Genomic DNA, 7,758 nt, shown 5'->3' on the forward strand with positions numbered 1-7,758 from the left:
GTTGGTGGGAAATTCAGCTTCTGAGCACGTGCTCTGGAGCCGGAGCAGATTGGGCACTAGGCATCAGGCAAAGATGGAATATTAGGCAGAAAACTGGGTGGGGTGAAGGCCAAGATATTAACCTGTATCTAGGGTTGCATAATTTATCATCGAAATCAGGACACTTTTGAAAGTGAAAGGGACTCTTCACAATTACATCAGGACAACAGCACAAACTAGGACATGTGGTCATCTTTCCCACATCCCTCTCTTGCTAACTTACTACTTTTTATTCCTTCTTTTTTTCCACTCTTATTTTCTCCCTTTTTTTCTCTCCCTCTTTGTTCTCCCTATGTCTCACATTGGCTCTTCCATGTACCTTAAGTGACAATAATTTGCTATGATTAACTGGAATTGGGATGCTTACTAAGTACCTCGTATTCAAACATAGTTAGACAAACACTACAAAAAAATGGTTTCTTTGCTGCTGTATTAGTTATTGCTGCGTAATGAATTACCCCAAATGCCATGCCCTAAGAAAACAAACATTTATTGTTTCATAAATTAAGTCAGTCAGGAGCAGCTTGGCTTGGTGATTCTGGCTCAGAGTTTCTCACAAGGCTGCAATCAAGCTGTCAGCTAGGACTACAATCATATGAAGGAAAGATGAGCTGGAGGACTGACTTCCAAGGAAGCTCATTCATATGGCTGTTGGCTGGAGGTCTCTGTCCTTCACCACACTGGGCCTCTCCATAGAGCTGCTCTTAATATGGCAGCTAACTTCTCATGGAGCAAGTGATCTGAAAGAGAGAGGAGGAAGTTACAGTGTGTTTTTGACCTAGTCTTGTCCACCACCAATTCTGCTTTATTCTGTTCATTAGATGTGAGTCACTAAGTGCTATGGTCTGAGTGTTAGCATCCCACCAAAATTTATGTGTCGAAAGACTAACCCCCAAGGTGATGGTATTAGGAGGTGATGCCTTGGGAGGTGATTATGTCATAAGAGTGAAGCCCTCATGAACGGGATTAGTGCCCTTATAAAAGAGATCCCAGAGAGCTTGTTCACCCCTCCCACCATGTAAAGACACAGTACAAAGTTGCCTTCTATAAACCAGAAAGCAGGCTTTCTCCAGGCACCAAATCTGCCAGCACCTTGATCTTGGACTTCCCAGCCTCCAGAACTGTGTAAAAAAAGTTTTCCATTGTTCATAAGCCACCCAGTTTATGGTATTTTGTTACAGCAGCCCAAATGGACTAGGACACTAAGTCCAGTCAACACTCAAGGGGAGGGGAGTTAGCCTCCACTTCTTCAAAAGAGTAGTGTCAAAGAATTTGTGTACATATTTAAAATCATCACAGCTACTGTCTGACTCTTTGATTTAATTTTACTTCTGGGACCCTATTAAAGAAAACAGAATATATGGGAAAATGCTATATGAGCTAAGCTACTTGTTATAACAGTGAAAAAGTAGGAAAAACACCTAAATATATAGCAGTAGGGAAATGGTTTAATGAATTATAGTACTTTTATAGGATAGAATTTTGTGCAAGTACTTTAAACTATTCTGAAGCCTGTATAGTAACATGAAAAAAATGTTTGTGATGAAATATTTAGGAGAACACAAAATTGTATGTATGTTACCATTTCAACTCTGATAAAAATGTACACAAAAAGAGACCAGATGGAAACAATCTAAAATAACAACAATGGTTGTGCTTAATTGTTGATATCATGGGAGGTTTTTGTTTTTCTGTTTCTAAATTTTCTTGTTATATAGCTGTTATGTATTGTTCTGCTACATATAATTCTGTTGCAATTTTTTTTTTACTTTAAAAGAGAAAGATAATACTGACTTTCCAAGTAAGGATTCAGTAGGCATTTATGTATTATTTATGCAGCAAAAAATAGACTGAACTCACGTTTACAGATAGGCTGAGGGGGGTTGTTATGTTAGTAATGGAAGGGGCAGCGAAGAGATAACACTCATAAGTGGTAATCGATAAGAATGTCATTAAAGGAAACTGACAGGGTAAGGTTAAGCACCCCAGGGAGTTAGGTGCTTGCCCCTTCTCCCAGGTCTGAAGGGCAAAGGGAGACAGTAACTACATTTCACAGGAGCTGCAATCTTGAGTGTCAAGATGTGGGAGAGGGAACCAGCACCACCATGTAATTGTCCCACTCTCTGATCCCCTGCCTGCCTCCCATTGATTGAACCAAACAGAATCCAGAGAGCAAGGAAGTCCTTTGATATGGATCTTAATAGGTGAACTTCCCATAATACAAAGAAGGGTAGAGAATGAATATGAAAGAGCAAGTAGAAATATCCAACACGGGGCATTATTCAAAATAGCTGGAGGATGCTCTGCTTTAGTGAGAAGATTACAAAGCTGTTGCATACAATTTACACCTTTATACTAAAAATTGACATTAGCAATGTTTGAAGAATACATATTTTGGCATCAAAACATTCACACAAATGTGCCCAGATATCACACTAGTTATGGACGATTTCACTTTTACACAGACTGTCTGAGTTTTAGGCCATTGCAATTCAAACTGATTCCTAAATCCAAATACCTGTATCTCATACCGGGTTTTATGTAAGTACAGACAACTTACAAACTGGTAGGATCTTTTTGATGATACCTACACCAGTGAAGCTCCTGATAAAGTTATCTACATTCAAATAAGAGTCATAAAAGTGGACATTTTCTTTAGCTGTACTGTGAACTTCATTAAGGAAAGCTGTGTTGTGTTGTGTTGTGTTGTGTTGTGCTTGCACACCATATGACCATCACCTAGCATAACACTTCAAACACAGGAAGTCACCAAAATTTGTTGAATGGATGAATGACTGGATTTATTAAAGAACTTTCACGTGTTACTTTCCCAATTTTATTATTAAAGAAAGAAGAAATGTCCTCAAGAAATGTTGGAGAATTTAAGTAACTTGCTTAAGATCAAACAGCTAGTAGGTGCCAGATTTTTCCATTGCAACCCCCTGAGGAAAACCAAATGCTAACCCTGGTACTTCAGTTATATTTCTAAATATCTCACCTAAAATATGACCATGCCCATGAGGTACAAACATGGCAAAACTTCACCTTCTCTCTACTGTCTCTGGAAACAGATTTAATATTCTTCTTAAATGAATTAGAATGATTTAATATTCTTAAATGAATGAGAATGCTTCGTGACATCATTGACATAAATGTATTCTCTTTCTAGGTGAGGGAACATGGTAGTAAAAATAATCCCACCCACCACCTTCTATTTTATTTAAGATGGAACTTCTGTACCATTATTTAGTCTAACAATGGTTGTCTTGAAGCTGGTACTGTCTTCCAAGCCCCTCCCACCCTCAACTTCCGCCAAGTGAGAGGCTGGTTTTGTTTGTCATAATGTCCAGGAAGCAGGGCCGGCCCGGTGGCGCACTGGATAAGTGCGCCGCTTGGGAAGCGGGGCGGCGCTCCCGCCCGAGGGTTCGGATCCCACATGCAGACCGGTTCCCGCTCACTGGCTGAGCGAGGCGCGGGAGCAACACCGAGGGTTGCAATTCCGTGGCCGGTCCCCGGTCCGGTACGGGGGCAACACTGAGGGTTGCGATCCGTTGCCGGACACGGAAAAAGACAAAAGACAAAAAGGTTGTCTTGAAGCTGGTACTGTCTTCCAAGCCCCTCCCACCCTCAACTTCCGCCAAGTGAGAGGCTGGTTTTGTTTGTCATAATGTCCAGGAAGCAGGGCCGGCCCGGTGGCGCACTGGATAAGTGCGCCGCTTGGGAAGCGGGGCGGCGCTCCCGCCCGAGGGTTCGGATCCCACATGCAGACCGGTTCCCGCTCACTGGCTGAGCGAGGCGCGGGAGCAACACCGAGGGTTGCAGTCCCGTTGCTGGTCCCCGGTCCGGTACGGGGGCAACACTGAGGGTTGCGATCCGTTGCCAGACACGGAAAAAAGACAAAAAGACAAAAAAAAAAAAAATAATGTCCAGGAAGCAGATGGTCCTGGGCCAAGATGCTGAATAATCTGCAGTGCTCAGGACAGTCCCACACAGTGAGTATTATCTTGCCCAAAATTCCACAGCATCTTATCCCCTAAGTGTTCCTTCTGCTTTTCCTAGGTTAGAACTTTTATCCAAGTATATTTCATATCTCAGGTATATTTAATATTCTTTTAATAAAACTAACAATGACATTTGATTTGGTTCCCTCTGTGAACTTTAAATTCCAGGGCTTAGCTTCTTAAATTAAACTAGCCACAGGTGGAGTCTAAAAGAAAACACGGTGACCTTCTTGTGCTCGCAGCAGGGTGGGAGGAACAGCAGGCTGGGACTCAGGAGGCCTGGGTTCTGGGCTCGGTGTCCACATAGCAGTGTGACCTTGGGCACATCATCTCACTTCTTTGTTGTTGTTGTGCTCTGGCTAATGTCAGAATCCTGCCAACGTCACCAAATGTGGAGCTCTTTTATCTGCCCATAATCCTGTACCAAGTGGGCTGATTGTTGAGCTAGGGCTGGGTCTGGAGCTCACAGACCCCTCAAGCCTGTTCACCTGCTGGGTCACAAACCCTTTACATTCCAGGCTGGGTCCCCAGACCCTTCACATGCCAGGCTGGGTCACCAGACCTCTCACATGCAGGTCTATGAGCTAGGTAACCGGCAAACAGGTCCTTGGAAGCAGTAGGTTGGAGAGCATGGCCATAAAGTGGCATCCCCCGAAGGCAGTAGATGCCAGCCAAGCCGTGATGCTGTGCATGTGCACTAGCTCCACACACACACACACACACACACACACACACACACAATTTGTTTACTGAACCACCCCCAACCGGATGGGCAGGCAAGGGGGCCTGATTAAATTATTCCATTTTCCCAACATTTGTGCTCCTGCTTTCTCATCTATAACATGAAGAGGTTGGACAACAAGATGATTTCCAAAGCTATAGCCTTGACACTGAGTAAGTAGCAGAGCTAAACAAACCAAAACCAAACCAAAGAGTGAGAGTTGTTAAACACTTGAAGGAATGACCGGAGAGTAAAATTCCAAAAGAAAACTTAAGATGTGACTTACGTTACCATCCAAATGGCATGGGTATGTGCAGACTCCTCTGAAGCAGAAACAAATAACCATTCCCGCTTCTCAACTCTGTGTCTCTTTTAAGCATCTCATTTTGAAGTTATATTCTCTTGAAAGTTATAGTTAAAGGTAGATGTGGCAGCCAGAGACTTTCCTTCCTTAGTTGACTGTGAGCCCTGGGGAGCGTGATGGGCCCCTTCTCCTCCTGGGCCTTTTCCATGGATTTTTTTTTCTGCAGACTCCAAAATTTTTTGCTCCTTCTTGTCTTTCATATCCCTCATCTAGTTGGTCCTTGAACCTTTCCTAGATTCTGTCCCTTCCTTTCCATCCCCTTTGTCATTGTCCCAGGTAAGGATTTCATTTTCCTTCCACTGGACAAGAGTTTCTGCACTATTTTTTTTTTTTGGCCTTTTAATGTTGCTCACCAATGGGCTTTTCAGAATTATCTTTCTAAATTTGTTAAATTTAGCATTTTCTTTTCCTTCTTTAAATTGTTTGAAAGCTCTCTAATAACTGTTGGGTAAAATTCAAACTCCTCTGAATAGCATACAAAGCCTTTTTGTCTTGTTTTAATGACCTGATACCTAATTCATGTTTTGACTTCCCTATTCTAAGGTCCCTTGTGCTGATCAGTTGCATGTTTGGTCTTAGGTTATTCCTTATGCTTCTTTTCTTTTGCTCTATACACAGGCTGCTGACCCCTGCAAACTACATTTCCCAGGCTCTCTTGCCATCCGGCTTCTTGGTAAATTTGCTCGCTCATGTGCTTGCTCTCTCTCTCTGCCTCAAGCTATGTCGCCAGCAGTGGCTAAGTCACCTCCATGGTCCCCAGCATCTACCAGGTGGCTCATCATATTTGTCTGCAGCAACACCACCTTCTCTTTGTCCTTCCAGCCCTAGGGGTGGTAGTGACTCCCTGCAGTTGTTAATCTTGTGTTTGTCTCACCTCACCCTGGTTGCTCTTTCAATGGCTCCTACATCTTTTAATTTAATTTCCTGTATTAAATTTCTCCCACTGAAGTACCTAGTATGGGTTTGCTTTTCTGGCTGGAGCTTGCCTGATATGCTTTCTTTTGAGTTCTCAAAATGGGCCTCTCAAGGAGAAAAGGCATTCCCTGTGCAAGGAAACCATTCCTTCATTTCTCCATGATATAAACTCCTGCTTGTTGCAGGCACAATGAGTCACTTCTTTGCCGCCAATAACTTGGTACATTACTACAATATGCATTTACCTTATTATTAAAAGTGTTTGCACATTAGTCTCTTCACTAGTCTATAAGCTCCTTGAGGCTGAAAACCATGCTTTTTAACTTAATTACCCCCAGTACCTGTGCACAACAGCAGGAAATCAGTAAATATCAATTAAATAATACACTACAGAAATTTTGAAAAGTTCCTAGTCATATTTAAGCAGCTTTGATAGGCTCATGATTTTTAAATTTTGCCAATATATTGAATACTTTAGCTGTTTTCTAATGATTGTAGATATAACTGATGTTTTTATAAAGAAAATTTATTAATACTTTTAGCCAAACTAGATATTTTATTCCATGGTTAAAGGCAGTATAATTTATTGCAGTGCTTACTATATTTACAGAATAATGGAATATTAATATATTAACATTAGTTTCAGTCACTGGAATTTGCATTCAAGTATGTATATTTATATTCCAGGATGCTTCTAATTAAAGAGTAATTATACATTTCTAAAATTTGTAGCTACCACTGGGAAAGTTTCATTATCATATCATGTATAAGTCCAATTTACCTTTTCTACCCATTAAAAATACTTTAGAACTGTCTAATTTCTATGTTATAATTTAATGAACATATGAAAGTCTTCAAAAAGTTCATGGAAAGTTTCATATTATCTTTTATTTCCCATTTTTACCGTGAACTTTTTGAACTGCTCTTGTATTTTTTCAACGATTAACAAAGTGACTACGTGAAGTTGTGAAATATTTTCCGCTTCTTGGAAGTTAAAAAAAATGTTATCTTTAATATTTTATTGAAACCAAGGGAAAGGTAAAAGAACGAACATGAGTTACCCAAACCTATTATTTGGTTTAAAGTATAAAATCCAAAATTTCTAATCATTTGGATTCTGAAGGCTTAACAACCATACCGAGTGTTTGGAAACCAAAAACCCGCGTTGTCTCATATTCCAGATATAAAGGTTATTGATAGTCTACTGTCAACCTCACACTCCATAGCATGAACCATTACCAAAGAGACTGAAATATGAGCAAATAGAGAAAGGTTTTATCTACTCGTGAAATAATCCAAAAAATTGAGACTATAGAGTGTCTGAGTATCACTCAAAAATAATTATAGACCCAAAAACTCTGAACCATAGGACATAATTTTCACTGGATAAATTCCAGCTGATGGAAGAATCCCTAATGATAAAAATTTTCCCACTACAAATCTGAAGCCTACATGCCTTTTTTGTCAAAAGTCATCATTAAATATTTATTCTTTATTTTGTCAGCTCTTTTTGAAGGCCGGAGAAAACTCTGGTTAGACATTTTTTCCTTCTACAATGATACATTGCAATGTGGATTTGTTTGATCTCCAAGTTACATTTAAAGTCTTTGACAATGCTTTGAAATACTTATTAAAATTAAACATTAAAATTTTTTATTTTTTAATTTTCTTTTCCTTTCTCTCTCTCTTTCTTTCTTTCTCTCCCCCCCCCCCCCCCC

This window comes from Galeopterus variegatus, unplaced genomic scaffold, assembly GCF_000696425.1.
Source record: "Galeopterus variegatus unplaced genomic scaffold, G_variegatus-3.0.2 Scaffold612, whole genome shotgun sequence".
Classification (NCBI taxonomy): Eukaryota; Metazoa; Chordata; class Mammalia; order Dermoptera; family Cynocephalidae; genus Galeopterus; species Galeopterus variegatus.